This window comes from Oncorhynchus kisutch, linkage group LG3 (assembly GCF_002021735.2).
Source record: "Oncorhynchus kisutch isolate 150728-3 linkage group LG3, Okis_V2, whole genome shotgun sequence".
Taxonomy (NCBI): domain Eukaryota; kingdom Metazoa; phylum Chordata; class Actinopteri; order Salmoniformes; family Salmonidae; genus Oncorhynchus; species Oncorhynchus kisutch.
Genome location: NC_034176.2, coordinates 28,639,467 through 28,659,958, shown reverse-complemented (window position 1 = coordinate 28,659,958; position 20,492 = coordinate 28,639,467). Strand labels below are relative to the sequence as shown.

Below are 20,492 nucleotides of genomic sequence, written 5' to 3'. Positions count from 1 at the left end.
CCCCTAGCTGGGTTCTGAGGAGGATGTTTACATGCTCCCCCTCTCTCTCTATTCTCCTCCTCCCCTAGCTGGGTTCTGAGGAGGATGTTTACATGCTCCCCCTCTCTCTCTATTCTCCTCCTCCCCTAGCTGGGTTCTGAGGAGGATGTTTACATGCTCCCCCCCTCTCTCTATTCTCCTCCTCCCCTAGCTGGGTTCTGAGGAGGATGTTTACATGCTCCTCCCCTCTCTCTATTCTCCTCCTCCCCTAGCTGGGTTCTGAGGAGGATGTTTACATGCTCCCCCCCTCTCTCTATTCTCCTCCTCCCCTAGCTGGGTTCTGAGGAGGATGTTTACATGCTCCCCCTCTCTCTCTATTCTCCTCCTCCCCTAGCTGGGTTCTGAGGAGGATGTTTACATGCTCCTCCCCTCTCTCTATTCTCCTCCTCCCCTAGCTGGGTTCTGAGGAGGATGTTTACATGCTCCCCCTCTCTCTCTATTCTCCTCCTCCCCTAGCTGGGTTCTGAGGAGGATGTTTACATGCTCCTCCCCTCTCTCTATTCTCCTCCTCCCCTAGCTGGGTTCTGAGGAGGATGTTTACATGCTCCCCCTCTCTCTCTATTCTCCTCCTCCCCTAGCTGGGTTCTGAGGAGGATGTTTACATGCTCCCCCCCTCTCTCTATTCTCCTCCTCCCCTAGCTGGGTTCTGAGGAGGATGTTTACATGCTCCCCCCCTCTCTCTATTCTCCTCCTCCCCTAGCTGGGTTCTGAGGAGGATGTTTACATGCTCCCCCCCCTCTCTCTATTCTCCTCCTCCCCTAGCTGGGTTCTGAGGAGGATGTTTACATGCTCCCCCTCTCTCTCTATTCTCCTCCTCCCCTAGCTGGGTTCTGAGGAGGATGTTTACATGCTCCCCCCCTCTCTATATTCTCCTCTTCCCCTAGCTGGGTTCTGAGGAGGATGTTTACATGCTCCCCCCCTCTCTCTATTCTCCTCCTCCCCTAGCTGGGTTCTGAGGAGGATATTTACATGCTCCCCCCCTCTCTCTATTCTCCTCCTCCCCAAGCTGGGTTCTGAGGAGGATGTTTACATGCTCCCCCCCCTCTCTCTATTCTCTCCTCCTCCCCTAGCTGGGTTCTGAGGAGGATGTTTACATGCTCCCCCCCTCTCTCTATTCTCCTCCTCCCCTAGCTGGGTTCTGAGGAGGATGTTTACATGCTCCTCCCCTCTCTCTATTCTCCTCCTCCCCTAGCTGGGTTCTGAGGAGGATGTTTACTTGCTCCCCCCCTCTCTCTATTCTCCTCCTCCCCTAGCTGGGTTCTGAGGAGGATGTTTACATGCTCCTCCCCTCTCTCTATTCTCCTCCTCCCCTAGCTGGGTTCTGAGGAGGATGTTTACATGCTCCTCCCCTCTCTCTATTCTCCTCCTCCCCTAGCTGGGTTCTGAGGAGGATGTTTACATGCTCCTCCCCTCTCTCTATTCTCCTCCTCCCCTAGCTGGGTTCTGAGGAGGATGTTTACATGCTCCCCCCCTCTCTCTATTCTCCTCCTCCCCTAGCTGGGTTCTGAGGAGGATGTTTACATGCTCCTCCCCTCTCTCTATTCTCCTCCTCCCCTAGCTGGGTTCTGAGGAGGATGTTTACATGCTCCCCCCCTCTCTCTATTCTCCTCCTCCCCTAGCTGGGTTCTGAGGAGGATGTTTACATGCTCCCCCTCTCTCTATTCTCCTCCTCCCCTAGCTGGGTTCTGAGGAGGATGTTTACATGCTCCTCCCCTCTCTCTATTCTCCTCCTCCCCTAGCTGGGTTCTGAGGAGGATGTTTACATGCTCCTCCCCTCTCTCTATTCTCCTCCTCCCCTAGCTGGGTTCTGAGGAGGATGTTTACATGCTCCTCCCCTCTCTCTATTCTCCTCCTCCCCTAGCTGGGTTCTGAGGAGGATGTTTACATGCTCCTCCCCTCTCTCTATTCTCCTCCTCCCCTAGCTGGGTTCTGAGGAGGATGTTTACATGCTCCTCCCCTCTCTCTATTCTCCTCCTCCCCTAGCTGGGTTCTGAGGAGGATGTTTACATGCTCCTCCCCTCTCTCTATTCTCCTCCTCCCCTAGCTGGGTTCTGAGGAGGATGTTTACTTGCCTGCTGTACAGCTGCATCGCCTAAAGTGGAGCAACTGCTGATGCTGAGAACACAAACAAGAGATTTGTAACTGAGGTGCTTGAGCAATTGTTACTCACCCATATTAGCAGGAACTTGCTGACAAATGGTAACAGAATTACACATCACTGACCAGCATGCTCCTAATCATGGGACAGCAGCATTATGTAGCAGACAGTATTAGCTGACATTCGGAGAAATCATCCTACATCCTACTACACTGACTCATGAGAAACACTCTTTTCACGTCACTTCGATACAGCTACGACCGGAAGTAACTTTTTTGTAGCAGGTTGGGAGAACTTATGCAGCAGGTTAGGGGAATTAACGTAGCAGGTTAGGAGAATTAGGTTAAGGTTAGGAAAAGGTTTAGGGTTAGCGAAAATGCTCTCTTAACCTGCTGCGAAAATGCTCTCTGAACCTGCTAGGAAAATCACGTACGCTCGTAGCTGTATCAAAGTGCTGTGAAAAGAGTGCGTCTCCTGACTCGTTCTGGATATCAGAGGACTCCAATGCTCCCATTGCCACACTTTCAGGAGATCTGCTGAGGATGCATGTAGCTCACAATATGCTACACCATATGGGCATCCTCCACAGGACATCCACCCTTGTCCATCGATGGGACAGGAAGAGACTGGTACTGGATGCCTGCAAATCAAATGATTATTGATGATGTGTGCCTGCGCACAATAACAAATGTTTGTCGGTCCTGATGTAAGTGAAAATAGCAACCTAATTGTTTGATTAAATAAAATGAAAAGACTCATATTGCTGCAGGCGTAGGCCTATATTTTGGTGATCTAAGGCTTAAATAACGCATGTGGTCATTGAATCATAAAGACAACATAGGACAAAAGGGCATGTGGAAAAAGCTGTGTAGACAGCCTTGGGTGAGGTGATCTGGTGCATGTTGTACATTCATAAAAGCTGTTCATCCTCTCTAGGGCATTGGTGACTGAATACTCTGTTTGCTGGAGCATTGTCTTTAGAGATACCTAGCACCAGAGTTTTTTATAGGGCTAGCCAGCCACAGTTCACTGATTCCATCAAAATATAATTAAAATACAAATCATCCATCATTAGACATGCCAGGCAAGGGCAAGATGGAGGTGGCGGAGACAGCAGGGACACCTAACAACTAATTCAGCTGAGCCAAGAACATTTTGTTTGTTCATTTTGTAGCTACATCCCAGCTAAGAATTATAAGGGAGAGAAAACGTTACCTGGAATATTCCCTTAATGTTTGAGTGTCCAGTTGATTTTTATTTTTTGTACATGTTTTGGTTTTAAAGTTAGGAGGACATTCCCTTAATGTCAAGCAGAACTTATCAAGAACATGGTTACAGTGTTCTTAGAATATACAATATACAAGTTCTAGATGTGTTTTATGGGATTGCAAGAACATTAACGTGTCCAGTTTTCTGAGGGTTAGGAGAATATTCCATCAACGTCCCACCAAACATAAACAGAACATGGTTGCCATGTTCTCAGAAAATAAGATATACATTTTCTAGACAAGTTTTTTATGTGAACGTTGCAAGAATATTTCTGTGTGTCAGTTGTCAGGACGTTACCTGATGGTCCCAAAGAAAAGTTCTCTCCCCCCCAAAAATGACATTACACATCATGCCTTGTTAATGTTGCCAAGCCTATCAAGGCCCTGAATGGTGATCCGCTGATCCATTCACAACTCTTTTTGTCTGTTGGCAATGTTAGGGATAGTCACACACACAGTGCTTTTAATATGCCACACCAACATTAGACAAATAGAGAAAGCCCTTCATTTACTGAAATAAGTCAATAAAATCAATGATGAGAATAGTCAGATTAACTGATACCTGATATGGCCTTGGTGGCATAGCAGGAAGATCGAGGGACAGTAAACCAAGAGGTTTGTGAGTTCAAATCCCAGGTGATGATATGCAGAATAATAATTACTGTATACATGCACAATGTAATCATCTATGTCAAATACAGTGTATATAGGTTGAAAACACTATGTTAAAAGCACTGTATGTGTATCCCTAACCTTGCCAACAGACAAAGAGCTATGAATGGATCAGTGGTTCACCAATCAGAGCCTTGCTTGGCAACAGTAATAAGACCTGATGTGTAATGAATTTTTCTTTGGACATATAAACGTTCTCACAATGTTCCCATGAAATGTGTCTAGAACGTTAATATGTTCTGTGTACGTTTGGTGATACGTTGATGGAATATTCTCTTAACCCACAAAAAACTGGACACATGAATGTTCTCTAAAGTTGTGAGAATGTTTGTTGTCAGCTGGGAAAAGCCGACTGCAAATTTAGTAGTATGCTTGTCTGGCTATTATTATGTTTTCATGCAATTCATAAACAATATAAAAATAACACACCAAATAAAAAACAAATAGTTTGTTTATAAATAGTATATTGATCTATGGCTGTGTAAATCTATATAGCCATGCTGTGTCCATTTAATTAGGCTCACCAGATGATTGTACAGTAGGCTACACACACCTCTATGCAAAACACGAAAGGTGCAGCACGAGGTAATCCAGCGCACGCCCGGATCCTGTTGATCTAACCCATGTGAAATAAAAAGACTGCTCAGAAGTGAGTGATATACTGTAGGGGGACTGGTTGACAATTACATTGGTACATTCGTGGCCAAAAGTTTTGAGAATGACACAAATATTAATTTCCACAAAGTTTGCTGCTTCAGTTTCTTTAGATATTTTTGTCAGATGTTACTATGGAATACTGAAGTATAATTACAAGCATTTCATAAGTGTCAAAGGCTTTTATTGACAATTACATGAAGTTGATGCAAAGAGTCAATATTTGCAGTGTTGACCCTTCTTTTTCAAGACCTCTGCAATCTGCCCTGGCATGCTGTCAATGAACTTCTGGGCCACATCCTGACTGATGGCAGCCCATTCTTGCATAATCAATGCTTGGAGTTTGTCAGAATTTGTGGGTTTTTGTTTGTCCACCCGCCTCTTGAGGATTGACCACAACTTCTCAATAGGATTAAGGTCTGGGGAGTTTCCTGGCCATGAACCCAAAATATCGATGTTTTGTTCCCCGAGCCACTTAGTTATCACTTTTGCCTTATGGCAAGGTGCTCCATCATGCTGGAAAAAAGCATTGTTCGTCACCAAACTATTCCTGGATGGTTGGGAGAAGTTGCTCTTGGAGGATGTGTTGGTACCATTCTTTATTCATGGCTGTGTTCTTAGGAAAAATTGTAAGTGAGCCCACTCCCTTGGCTGAGAAGCAACCCCACACATGAATTGTCTCAGGATGCTTTACTGTTGGCATAGGACTGACGGTAGCGCTCACCTTGTCTTCTCCAGACAAGCTTTTTTCCGGATGCCCCAAACAATCGGAAAGGGGATTCATCAGAGAAAATGACTTTACCCCAATCCTCAGCAATCCCTGTACCTTTTGCAGAATATCAGTCTGTCCCTGATGTTTTTCCTGGCTTCTTTGCTGCCCTTCTTGACACCAGACCATCCTCCAAAAGTCTTCATCTCACTGTGCGTGCAGATGCACTCACACCTGCCTGCTGCCATTCCTGAGCAAGCTCTGCACTGGTGGTGCCCCGATCCCGCAGCTGAATCAATTTTAGGAGACGGTCCTGCCGCTTGCTGGACTTTCTTGGGTGCCCTGAAGCCTTCTTCACAACAATTGAACCGCTCTCCTTGAAGTTCTTGATGGTCCGATAAATGGTTGATTTAGGTGCAATCTTACTGGCAGCAATATCCTTGCCTGTGAAGCCCTTTTTGTGCAACGCAATGATGACGGCACGTGTTTCCTTGCAGGTAACCATAGTTGACAGAGGAAGAACAATTATTCCAAGCGCCACCCTCCTGTTGAAGCTTCCAGTCTGTTATTCGAACTCAATCAGCATGACAGAGTGATCTCCAGCCTTGTCCTCGTCAACACTCACACCTGTGTTAACGAGAGAATCACTGACATGATGTCAGCTGGTCCTTTTGTAGCAAGGCTGAAATGCAGTGGACATGTTTTGGGGGATTCGGTTCATTTGCATGGCAAAGAGGGACTTTGCAATTAATTGCAATTCATCTGATCTTTTTTCATAACATTCTGGAGTATATGCAAATTGTCATCATACAAACTGAGGCAGTAGACTTTATGGAAATTAATATTTGTGTCATTATCAAAACTTTTGGCCACGACTGTAGAAGCGTTGATCGTTTTTTTAAACATATTTTTACAGATGGCTCCAGAACCCAGATAGTTGACGTACAGGAGCGAGCGTTTACATTCCTGAACTTGATGTGGAGATAGATAGGCCTATGTTGAAGACTAACAGATTAACTGTCTGTATACTCAGTTCAACTGTTGACAATAGTAGCTGCCCTCCAGTGAGTGGAGGACGCTCAACCTGTCAGAATAGTAGGATGCTCAGATTCCCTGTCTGTATTGAATAGAATCTAATAGGAGTGACCTACTATTGGAGGCATTAGTGTTATTATGGAGAATTAGTATTATGGAGTATTAGTGAGATTCTGCTGGGTCCCAGCCCACTTGGGAGTGGGTGTAACAGATGTCCAGCGAAGACTGGTCTCGGAACCAGCGTAACAGATGTGATCGTACTTCACACGATCACGAAATAACTGAATGAGCAGGGAGTTAATGTGACCATTACAATAAGAGCATGCTAGCTAACTCCATCTTACAGCAATAACATGCAAAAGCACATCCCACAAAGCCCAATATCTAACAGCTATCATACACAACATACTGTATATATATCAAATGAATTCAAATTGTAGTTGCCACATGCGCCGAATACAACAGGTGTAGACCTTACAGTGAAATGCTTAGTTACAAGCCTTTAACCAACAATGCGGTTTAAAGAAAAATACGTGTTAAGAAAGTATTTACAAAAATAAACTGAAGTAAAAAAGAAATAACAGAGCAACAGTAACATAACTGTTACGGGGCCATATACAGGGGGTGCCGGTACAGAGTTGATGTGTGGGTGCACAGGTTAGTCGAGGTAATTTATGTAATATGTACATGTAGGTAAAGTGACTATGCATAGCTAATAAACAGGGGGGGGGGGTCGAATGCGCCTTTTCACTGCTGACGTTGATACTGGTGTTTTGCGGGTACTATTTAATGAAGTTGCCAGTTGAGGAATTGCGAGGTGTCTGTTTCTCAAACTAGACACTCTAATGTACTTGTCCTCTTGTTCAGTTGTGCACTGGGGCCTCCCACTTGTCTTTCTATTCTGGTTAGAGCCAGTTTGCGCTGTTCTGTGAGGGGAGTAGTACACAGTGTTGTATGACTTCTTCAGTTTCTTGGCAATTTCTCACATGGAATAACCTTCATTTCTCAGAACAAGAATAGACTAACGAGTTTCTGAAGAAAGTTCTTTTTTTCTAGCCATTTTGAGCCTTTAATCGAACCCACACCCACACGAGGTAAAATGGCACCGGAAGAAATGGCAGCAGTTTTACGGGCGCCCAACCAATTATGCTATTATGTGTTTTTTTTGCGTTATTTGTAACTTATTTTGTACATGTTTCTGCAAACATATGTTACGGCATTAAATAGCTACTAGATATCAGGACAGCGATCATTCACCTTGGATTAGACTAGGATTTTCTTCTTCAACAAGCAAGACGCACAGGACATTCTCCAAATGTCCGACAGGGCCAACATCCCCGTTATTTGCAAAGAGGAAGAAACGCAGGTACAGGGGACACAGAGCGGGATGCCTCGTGAGGCCCCGCAGAAGGCGAGAGGGAAAGCTGTTGTTACCGTCAATATTACTCTCCAACGTGCAATCATTGGACAATAAATTAGACGAGGTACGATCACGAATATCCTACCAACGGGACATCAAAAACTGAAATATCCTATATTTCACGGAATCGTGGCTGAATGACGACATGGATATTCTGCTAGCGGGATATACGCTGCACCGGCAAGATAGACGAGGTGGGGCGGACTGTGCGTATTTGTAAACAACAGCTGGTGGACAAAATCTGAGGATGTCTCTAGATTTTTCCAATCAGAGGGAAAAAAATTATAGATCACCTGTACTCCATACACAGAGGCGCGTACAAAGCTCTCCCTCGCCCTCCATTTGGTAAATCCAACCACAACTCAGAAGAAGCCATAGATTACAGGCAACATTCACACTGAGCTAATGGGCAGAGCTGCCGCATTCAAGGTGCGGGACTCTCTAACCAGGAAGCTTACAAGAAATCCTGCTATGCCCTGCGACAAACCATCAAACAGGCAAAGCGTCAATACAGGGCTAAGATTGAATCATACTACTCCGGCTCCGACGCTCATCTTATGTGGCAGGGCTTGCGACCAATTACAGACTACAAAGGGAAGCACAGTTCCGTACTGCATGGTGACACAAGACTACCAGACAAGCTACATCACTTCTATGCTCCCTTCGAGGCAAGCACACGGAGGCATGCATGAACATTAGCTTTTCCGGACGACTGTGTGATCACGATCTCCGTAGCCGACGTGAGTAAGACCTTTAAACAGGTCAACATATACAAGGCTGCAGGGCCAGTTGGATTCCCAGGACTTGTGCTCCGGGCATGTGCTGACCAACTGGCAGGTGTCTTCACTGACATTTTCAACATGTCCCTGATTGAGTCTGTAATACCAACATGTTTCAAGCAGACCACCATAGTCCCTGTGCCCAAGAACACAAAGGCAACCTGCCTAAATGACTTCAGACCCGTAGCACTCATGTCCGTAGCCATGAAGTGCTTTGAAAGGCTGGTAATGGCTCACATCAACACCATTATCCCAGAAACCCTGGACCCACTCCAATTTGCATACCGCCCTTACAGATCCATAGATGATGCAATCTCTATTGCACTCCACTCTACCCTTTCCCACCTGGACAAAAGGAACACTTATGTGAGAATGCTATTCATTGACTACAGCTCAGTGTTCAACACCATAGTACCCTCAAAGCTCATCACTAAGCTAAGGATCCTGGGACTAAACACCTCCCTCTGCAACTGGATCCTGGAATTTCTGACGGGCCGCCCCCAGGTGGTGAAGGTAGGTAGCAACACATCTGCCACACTGATCCTGAACACTGGAGCCACCCCAGGGGTGCGTGCTCAGGCCCCTCCTGTACTCCCTGTTCACCCACGACTGCATGGCCAGACACGACTCCAACACCATCATTACGTTGCAGACAACACAACAGTGGTAGGTCTGATCACCGACAACGACGAGACAGCCTATAGGGAGGAGGTCAGAGACCTGGCCGGGTGGTGCCAGAATAACAACCTATCCCTCAACGTAACCAAGACTAAGGAGATGATTGTGGACTACAGGGAAAGGAGGACCGAGTACGCCCCCATTCTCATCGACAGGGCTGTAGTGGAGCAGGTTGAGAGCTTCAAATTCCTTGGTGTCCACATCACCAACAAACTAGAATGGTCCAAACACACCAAGACAGTCGTGAAGAGGGCACGACAAAGCCTATTCCCCTTCAGGGAATGAAAAAGATTTGGCATGGGTCCTCAGATCCTCAAAAGGTTCTACAGCTGCAACATCGAGAGCATGGTTGCATCACTGCCTGGTACAGCAATTGTAACCGCAAGGCACTACAGAGGTTAGTGCGTACAGCCCAGTACATCACTGGGGCTAAGCTGCCAGCCATCCAGGACCTCTACACCAGGCGGTGTCATACCCTGATGAAGACAGCTTGCCTGTCAAAACGTTGGATATTACATTTTTGCATCTGAGCTCCTAGAGTGTGCGGCTGTATTTTATTTTCAAGGTGTCAGAGGAAGGCCCTAAAAATTGTCAAAGACCCCAGCCACCCCATTCATAGACTGTTCTCTCTACTAACGCATGGCAAATGGTACCAGAGTGCCAAGTCTCGGACAAAAAGGCTTCTCAACAGTTTTTACCCCCAAGCCATAAGACTCCTGAACAGGTAATCAAATGATGACCCAGACTATTTGCATTTGATTAGCTAACACAACGTGCCATTGGAACACAGCAGTGACGGTTGCTGATAATGGGCCTCTGTACGCCTATGTAGATATTCAATTAATAATCAGCCGTTTCCTGCTACAACATTAACAACATGAACAACATGAACAACGTCTACACTGTATTTCTGATCAATTTGATGTGGTTTTAATGGACAAAAAAAATGCTTTTCTTTCAAAAACAAGGACATTTCTATATATATATATATATATATACTGCTCAAAAAAATTAAGGGAACACTTAAACAACACAATGTAACTCCAAGTGTGTGATTGACTAGTTACATTGTGTTGTTTAAGTGTTCCCTTTATTTTTTTGTGTATAAAACGAAGCAAGATTCAAGACTTTTCAGCTAAAATTATTATATTATATATTATATTGCCATCAACAAAATGTTGAATATTTGGGCCATAAAATCATCGAAGCTCTGCAGATTTTGTTGTGAGGATGCATAAACAATAGACCATTTATTTTTGTATTGCTCTCAAGGTAGCCTGTTTCTGGTCTCAGGTTCAGGAAAGGCTGAAAATGCATAACATTGATCTAAAATTGACCCTAGAAAGGGGGGTTTGGGTAATGGAATCATTTTTATTTTTTATAAAAACATTCCTTTGGAGAGGGTGGACTGTGGGAGGGGTTTCGGATGGTTGAGGGACAGCTCTTGGGGAACTGTTGGGGGATCTTGGAGGGTTCGAGTCTCCGTTTTTGGACTTGTGGGAGATCTGTCGAAGTGCCTTTGAGCAGGGTGTGATTACAAAGTTATGTCCTGAATGTGACCAGTTTATTTTGGATGCAATGTTCAGACATTCACAGAAGTAGCGACAGCATACACAATCATCCAAACGGAAAAAGTAGGCTACATTAGTCCCAGCGTTAACTGAGGAAAGATAGACGTAACAGAAGCGGTCATATTTAGATAACTCTCGGCTGGCAGAAACCACAATATGAGCTAATAGCAATTACTGTTTATAATTATTCACATCTCGGGTGAGCTCAAGATTGATCTCAAATAATTGAGTAAAACACTTTCTAGAAATCGAAAGTAATCCGACGAGGGGTACTTTCTACGCACCACCATGTTTGTTTTTTCGTATCAACCAAAGATAAGAGTAGACAAGATGAATCTGGTCTGTTCGCAGTATTAATGTTAAAAGGGGTGTGTCATCTACAATCATTCACTTCCCTTCATTCACTTCCGGAAGTTTACTCGAAATATGAGTGAACCAATCTTTCACCTTATTATAACATCCTTGGTCTGACAGCCGTTTACGTGACACCCAGAATGCTTTGTTTATTGTCAACAAACATGGCGCAACACATAGTTGGAAAATAGCTCGACATTAACTTATTATAATCAGTACAACCTTCAAATAAGTATTTTACGCACATCATAGCTGTCCATTACAATCTATGCAGTAATCGGAATGAATTATTTGTCACCAGTACTTGAAAACATTAAAAAAACAAAAAATAAATGTGACAAATTAAATTTGATTTGACATCAGATTTCAAATAGCCTAATTACGCCAGCAAAATTGGTATTATTTCACTTACCAATTTTGCTGGCGTAATTAGGCTATTTGAAATCAAATTAAATGTAAGGCGAGTCAGTTACGAACAAAATCTGATTTACAATGACACCCTAGGAACAGTGGGTGCCTTGTTCAGGGGGCAGAACAGATTTTTACATTGTCAGCTCAGGGATTCGATCAGGCAACCTTTACAGTTACTGGCCTAACGCTCTAACCACTAAGCTACCTGTCGCCCCACATGCACCGAATACAACAGGTGTACACCTTACCGTGAAATGCTTACATACAAGCTCTTGCAGTTCAAGAAATAGAGTTAATCAAATATTTACTAAATAAACTAAAGTAAAAACATGTAGTCAATCAATACGTAACACAAGAAATTTACATAACAATAACGAGGCTATATACAGGGGGTACCGGTACCGAGTCAATGTGCGGGGGTACAGGTTAATCGAGGTCATTTGTAAAGTGACTGTGCATAGATAATAAACAGCGAGTAGCAGCAGTGGGGGGGATTGAACCTTAAGGAGCCTTTTGGTACTAGACTTGGCGCTCCGGTACCGCTTGCCGTGCGGTAGCAGATTGAACAGTCCATGACTTGGATGACTGGAGTCTTTGACAATTTTTTGGGCCTTCCTCTGACACCTCCGAGTATATAGGTCCTGGATGTCAGGAAGCTTGGCCCCAGTGATGTACTGGGCCGTACGCACTACCCTCTGCGCCTTCCGGTCAGATGCTGAGCAGTTGCCATACCAGGCGGTAATGCAACCGGTCATGATGCTCTCGATGGTGCAGTTGTAGAACTTTTGAAGTATCTGGGGACCCATCACAATTCTTTTCAGTCTCCTGAGGGGAAAAGGTGTTGTCGTGCCCTCTTCACATCTATCTTGGTGTGTTTGGACCATGATAGTTAGTTGGTGATGTGGACACCAAGGAACTTGAAACTCTCGACCCACTCCACTTCAGCCTCGTTGATGTTAATGGGGGTGTTACAGATACAGGTATCCTGTGTATATTTCTTTACTCTCCTTCTCCCCTACTCACAGGTGGCAATCATCATTCCCTAATCGGTCACCAATCAGTCGCTAATCAGAAGAGACACCTGCTCCTTTTCCCTTACCCAATCACATCCCCTTTCCCTTGGTTTAAAAGTATCCCAATCAATCAATCAATTCTTTCTGGAGATCTCTCTTTTGTTTTTGCACCTACATGTCACATTGTCTGTGATCATTGTATTGTTATGGTGTATGGCTGTTTGTTGGTGGGAAAAGGGGATAACCAGACAAGTTGCCCATGGGCCTACATTACCCGTAGGAAAACAGTGTCTAAATACCCTAGATAGAACTGGGTGGACCACCCACTGTATTTTTGGTTAGTTAGCTGTTCTTAAAGCAGGCTAGACTAGCTTAGGGGTTTGTTTGGATATTTTATTATTTCTTTCCTTGGGTCCAGCTCGGCCCCTTTTTTCCCACACCCCAATTTACTGTGTGTTTGAAATAAACCTGAAGTGTTTGACAGATTTATGTTGTCTGTGGCTTTTCGTTCTCCCGGTTACTTTTTCACTGGTGTGATTTGCATGAGATATGTTACGGGTCTTGTTTCCATCCCCCCTAGACTGCAGGGCAAAAGGGGTTCATAACAGGGGGCCTGTTCGGCCCTCCTTTTCCTTTAGTCCACGATTAGCTTCTTTGTCTTGCTCACATTGAGGGAGATGTTGTCCTGGCACCACACTGACAGGTCTCGGACCTCCTCTCTAAAGCTGTCTCATTGTCGGTGATCAGGCCTACCACTGTTGTCAACAAACTTAATGATGGTGTGAACAGGGAGTACAGGAGGGGGCTAAGCACTACCCCTGAGGGGTCCCAGTGTTGAGAATCAGTGTGGCAGATGTGTGGTTGCCTACCCTTACCACCTGGGGGCGGCCCATCAGGAAGTCCATTTATCCAGTTGCAGAGGGAGGTGTTTAGTCCCAGGGTCCTTAGCTTAGTGATGAGCTTTGTGGGCACTATGGTGTTTAACGCTGAGCTGTAGTCAATGAACAGCATTCTCACACAGGTGTTCCTTTTGTCCAGGTGGGAAAGGGAAGTGTGGAGTGCGATTGAAATGAGGTAAAACAGATTTAAGTTTGCCTGCATTACGGTCCCCGGCCACTAGGACCGCCGCTTCTGGATGAGCATTTTCTTGTTTGCTTATGGCCTTATACAGCTCGTTGAGTGTGGTCTTAGTGCCAGCATCGGTTTGTGGTGGTAAATTGATGACTACGAATAATATAGATGTGAACTCTCTTGGTAGATAGTGTGGTCTACAGCTTATGAGGTATTCTACCTCGGGCGAGCAATATCTCGAGACTTCTTTAATATTATAGATCGCGCCCCAGCAGTTATTGACAAATAGACACACACCCTCGCCAGATAGCCAGCCAACTCTGTCGTCGTTCAGCCAAGTCTCAGTGAAACACAAGATATTAGTTTCTAATGTCCCGTTGGTAGGATAGTCTTAATCATAGATTGTCCAGTTTGTTTTCCAATGATTGCACGTTGGCCAATAATACAGAGGGTAGTGGTGGTTTACTCACTCACCGACTAATTCTCACAAGGCACCCAGACCTCCGCCCCCGGCATTTCCATCTTTTCTTCACGTGAATGACAGGGATTTGGGCCTTGTCTTGACAAAGCAGTATATCCTTTGCATCGGACTCATTAAAGAAAAAATCTTTGTCTAGTTTGAGGTGAGTAATTGCTGCTCTGATGTCCAGAAGCTCTTTTTGGTCATAAGAGAGAGTAGCAGCAACATAATGTACAAAAAAATGACAAAACAAACAAAATAGCACAGTTGGTTAGGAGCCTATAAAATTGTAGCCATCCCCCTCCAGCGCCATTAGCGGTTCAGTGTATCTTTGAAAATAAATGTCAAGTTCAATGAGGGCTATGCATTACTGGACAGTGTTGAATATAGGCTAAGTCATAAAATGAGAATAGGTTATAATGAAATGCCCCTTGACAAAAACAATCAAATGTTGTCATGTTAGTATTGTGCTCACGCTGCTAGGCAAAAACAGTAGATCTTACCTATGTAGATTAAGATGATGGAAAGGTTTTTGTAAATCAGCTTCAACCACCTGAAGATTGATATTCATTATTTATTTATTTTTAAATGTGGGGTAATTTGTAGAATGGGAAATATAGATCAGAGATGGGCGGTTAACTACCTCTAGGCAGGTCCTATTTGTGACTGACCAGCTAAAATCGGTCTTATGTCGCAAATTTTGAAATAGTTTATTTTTTATTTTTTACATTGGATAAAAGCTGAGACTCAGAGCTACAAAATGGTATATCATACACTGCATTTTTTAGGAGCAATGGGAAAGTTGATAAACTCACTTTTGAGAAAAGGGCCTTTGAAAGTTGTTACATACTGGAGAGCTCTACTTTGTCTACACCCATTCAGCATTGTTCACACCCTCTTAAACCAGCCCCACCCATCTCTTTAAGGATTCACATGTGAGGTCATGTGCTAAACAGTGTGTAGTAAAGATTAAGACTAAAAGTGGTAGTAGCCTACAATGAGGAACAATTCCATGTAAACAGTGTCCAGATAAAAAGGTTCTAAATATTAGATGATACATTCCCAGACACACTTGTCTACATTGATGGGTCATGTGAAATAAATGCTACAACCCCCAGCCACATCTAGTGGTGGAAAAAGTACTAAATTGTCATACTTGAGTAAATGTATAAATAACTTTAAATGCCTCATAAAACCAGACGGCGCAATTGTATTTTTATATTGACGGATAGCCAGCGGCACACTCCAACAATTTACAAACTAAGCATTTGTGTTTAGTGAGCCTGCCAGATCAGATGCAGTAGGGATATTCTCTTGATAAGTGTATGAATTGGACAATTTTCTTTTCCTACCTTTCCTTCATTTTGGGTGTCAAGGAAAATGTATGGAGTAAAAAGTACATTATTTTCTTTACAAATGTAGTGAAGTAAATTTGCCAAATATAAATGGTAATGTACAGATACTACTTAAGTAGTACTTTGAAGTATTTTTACACCACTGCCCAAATGCCTTCACACCAGTACATTAGCATACTTTATATACTGTTACACATATCACATAAGTTAAGGCCATGCAACCTGATTTGAAACCTGCGTGAGGTGCACATGTACAGTATATAAACAGATTAATGCGCCATATTTGTGGTGGACACGTGATACGGTCACATATTTTTGTGGTATGTCAAGTCATGTTACGACCACACATATCAATATTTTGCTAAGTCTTGCTAAGTGACTGGTCTCTACAGAAGGTGTACACGGTACAGCCAAATGGTTACTTGCAATATCAGAAATAGATATATTGTCAATATACATAAAATATACAGTATGTACAAGAACAATATCAATAACGATATCAGTGATAGACGAGAGTTAGCAGCAGGATAAAAGAAATTGTAGCAGCAATGTACTGAGAGTAATTTGAATAGAGGTAGTGCTGATGACTGGTCCATCCGATGTCCAGAAGCTCTTTTTGGTCATAAGAGAGAGTAGCAGCAACATAATGTACAAAAAAATGACAAAACAAACAAAATAGCACAGTTGGTTAGGAGCCTATAAAATTGTAGCCATCCCCCTCCAGCGCCATTAGCGGTTCAGTGTATCTTTGAAAATAAATGTCAAGTTCAATGAGGGCTATGCATTACTGGACAGTGTTGAATATAGGCTAAGTCATAAAATGAGAATAGGTTATAATGAAATGCCCCTTGACAAAAACAATCAAATGTTGTCATGTTAGTATTGTGCTCACGCTGCTAGGCAAAAACAGTAGATCTTACCTATGTAGATTAAGATGATGGAAAGGTTTTTGTAAATCAGCTTCAACCACCTGAAGATTGATATTCATTATTTATTTATTTTTAAATGTGGGGTAATTTGTAGAATGGGAAATATAGATCAGAGATGGGCGGTTAACTACCTCTAGGCAGGTCCTATTTGTGACTGACCAGCTAAAATCGGTCTTATGTCGCAAATTTTGAAATAGTTTATTTTTTATTTTTTACATTGGATAAAAGCTGAGACTCAGAGCTACAAAATGGTATATCATACACTGCATTTTTTAGGAGCAATGGGAAAGTTGATAAACTCACTTTTGAGAAAAGGGCCTTTGAAAGTTGTTACATACTGGAGAGCTCTACTTTGTCTACACCCATTCAGCATTGTTCACACCCTCTTAAACCAGCCCCACCCATCTCTTTAAGGATTCACATGTGAGGTCATGTGCTAAACAGTGTGTAGTAAAGATTAAGACTAAAAGTGGTAGTAGCCTACAATGAGGAACAATTCCATGTAAACAGTGTCCAGATAAAAAGGTTCTAAATATTAGATGATACATTCCCAGACACACTTGTCTACATTGATGGGTCATGTGAAATAAATGCTACAACCCCCAGCCACATCTAGTGGTGGAAAAAGTACTAAATTGTCATACTTGAGTAAATGTATAAATAACTTTAAATGCCTCATAAAACCAGACGGCGCAATTGTATTTTTATATTGACGGATAGCCAGCGGCACACTCCAACAATTTACAAACTAAGCATTTGTGTTTAGTGAGCCTGCCAGATCAGATGCAGTAGGGATATTCTCTTGATAAGTGTATGAATTGGACAATTTTCTTTTCCTACCTTTCCTTCATTTTGGGTGTCAAGGAAAATGTATGGAGTAAAAAGTACATTATTTTCTTTACAAATGTAGTGAAGTAAATTTGCCAAATATAAATGGTAATGTACAGATACTACTTAAGTAGTACTTTGAAGTATTTTTACACCACTGCCCAAATGCCTTCACACCAGTACATTAGCATACTTTATATACTGTTACACATATCACATAAGTTAAGGCCATGCAACCTGATTTGAAACCTGCGTGAGGTGCACATGTACAGTATATAAACAGATTAATGCGCCATATTTGTGGTGGACACGTGATACGGTCACATATTTTTGTGGTATGTCAAGTCATGTTACGACCACACATATCAATATTTTGCTAAGTCTTGCTAAGTGACTGGTCTCTACAGAAGGTGTACACGGTACAGCCAAATGGTTACTTGCAATATCAGAAATAGATATATTGTCAATATACATAAAATATACAGTATGTACAAGAACAATATCAATAACGATATCAGTGATAGACGAGAGTTAGCAGCAGGATAAAAGAAATTGTAGCAGCAATGTACTGAGAGTAATTTGAATAGAGGTAGTGCTGATGACTGGTCCATCCGAACCATGCATGAACAAAGGAATCTATATTCAGAGAGCCCGTTTATGTCCTGCCCTTGACTTTGGTGCAGGGCATGTGATGTCCATAGCCTCTTCATCGCAAAACTCCCTGATCTTCTCAAAAATATAAGTTTGTCTAGCTGTATCCAGTCCAGGTGGTGCTTGTACAGGCAGACCATCTATGGGAGGAAGAATGTCAGCGTTGGAAACCTGGTCCCAACTGAGCGCTCCAACCGAACGCTCCTTGGCGACAACACCAGACTCCAGAGCATCGAAGCTGTAAAACAGGAAATAAGAAATATTAGAAGACATTACAACCTTGCACAACATCAATGCACCTCCCAATTTTAGATAATAAGAATAACCTCATACAATGCAATGAAAATGATATTCACCTGAGGAGCTGGTACTGCTTGATCTGTGGCAGTGGCCTGAAGTATGGAGTCATACGAAGTCAGGTGTTGTTGCCAGCCATAGCTTTCCACCAGTACCGTACCATCCTCCAGTCCAACCAGCTGTGAGATGTTGACCCGTCACAGTGCTGGTGTTGTGAAGGACAGCAATCTCAGACAGTGTTCACTCTGGTCTTTCTGAAGCGCTGCTTGATGAGGTCGAAGCAACAGTTGGGGGCAAACTTGGTGTGGCCTGTGATCAGGAAGTGAAGGTCCAGACCGTGGTGGAGCTAGTGTATGGTCCACCAGGCACAATACCAAAGCACAAACTTGTTCTTGTTTTGGCCACTGCAGTTATCACAATTCAGGTCCACACGTGTTTCCTCAACTCTGTAGTTGGTGAAACAATGGTGCATGTAGTTGATGACTGTACTGCTGCCTTTGCTGGATGACATGCATTCATCAATCAAGTAGTTGACTTGTGGTATTCCTTCACAGCAGACACCAAACAAGCCACACTTGCGAAGAGTTAAAAAGTAGACTGGACCTGGCTGCATAGGGTCAGAAGGATAGTGCACCTGCAAACAACAAAAGAACATTAAGACAAATTGCAATGAATTGTTTAACCCCTGTCATTGTCTTTACACGTTGAAATGTATTTGCCTGCCTCCCATATTATATATTTATTATCTGTTTTTTGGTGTATATCTATGTCCTTAATCAGTATAAAGGAGGACATGTTGCTTACTTGTTGAGCAAAATTAAAGATGCAATGCATCCTGATGTCTTTGCTTCCTGGTTCAGTAGGGGCCCACTGAGACAACTGCAGGTCTTGACAGCTGGTCTTGCAGTCAGCAACCACCTTCTGGTAGACAAGACCGCTCACTCTGAACAAGCAGATGTTGCTCTTGCTTCTTCAGCTTGGCTGACTTAACAGCTTCTGGCAGATTGGCCGATCTGATAGTTGTTCCTCTGGCACTGCCAGCACAGGTCTGCCCTCGGCTTAGTGCTTGAGATGTGGGGCAGCAATTTTCTCCACAGATTCCTGAAGGAAGACAGCCCGACTACACATACCTCTGGAAAACAGACAAAATGTGAGCTCAATAAAAGTAGTGCTAATCATGTTGGAGGTCAATTAAATAATCAAAATGTGTTTATGCTTTACATACCAAGTGTTGTCATCGATTCCTTGTAGAGACGCCACACCACTGCTTTTGTCACATGGGATGGCAGCAGCTTTCCACCAAAGTGTTTGTGTCCTGGGTGGCATCCTGGTAATACTATTGTATTATCCTCTGCATAGTTGTTGGTAAAGTTCACCACTCGCAGCAAGTCCTCATGCTTCAGGTGTAACCAGCAAGCTTTACCTTGGAGTCTTTTGTTTAGACATGTAATATTAGCTAGCTAAAAAAATGAACAAAAATCCCAATCCATAGAGTAACGTTAGCAAGCCAGCCATCTAACCTCCGCTAACGTTAGCTAGTTTACAGCATGCTTTAACTTGGACTCTTTTGTTAAGACATGTAACGTTTTTACCTAAATCAGGGATTTCCTCATTGTCTGATTCATTTTCAGAGTCAGAGAGAGTTAGCATGGCACGATCGTCCTCCAGAAAGTAGTCCATCACAACTTTTCCCCACTGACCTTTGTTGATAGCGCCTGATAAATTCAGGGCAGAAATGTTATTGAAAGCAGTAGTAACATATTTGCAGTTCTCCATGGCTAGTGTTATACAGTATCTTTTGAGAGACACAAGTGCAACACCGCAGACCAATCCAAACTCCTCTCTCGGCATGTCCAGCCCACTCATTATCTCAGCCAATCATGGCTAGCTGGAAGGTTCCTGCTTTCATTGTGGCTAAACCAACTAGGCTCGTAATTTAGCCATTTTATTTGTATTTACAGATTATATACAAATTTGATATTAAGGCACATGAAAGTTCACATGTTCGAGAAGGCATTTCTACAAAAAAACGCATTTTGATAATAAAATAAAAAAATTATGTCCAAAAGGCTCTCCTGTGAAGTAGTTTCCTGAATTGGGTCACATTTTAGAGGGATAGTTCAGCTATATTAGTAATATGTTGGTTTCTTGTAGACAAGGAGAGACTGAAATCCATCCTATGGCTACAGTATCATTAATA

General features: G+C 43.1%; 1 long non-coding RNA gene across 1 annotated transcript; it reads right to left on the bottom strand.

The window, feature by feature from the left end:
• Positions 1–15,752: 15,752 nt before the first annotated feature.
• LOC109872049 (uncharacterized) lies at positions 15,753–20,144 on the bottom strand. Its single transcript, XR_002252394.2, has 4 exons — positions 19,518–20,144; positions 19,097–19,424; positions 18,352–18,926; positions 15,753–18,233 (listed from the first exon to the last, which is right to left on the bottom strand). It is a non-coding gene; the product is annotated as an uncharacterized LOC109872049 (long non-coding RNA).
• Between the last annotated feature and the right edge of the window lie 348 nt (positions 20,145–20,492).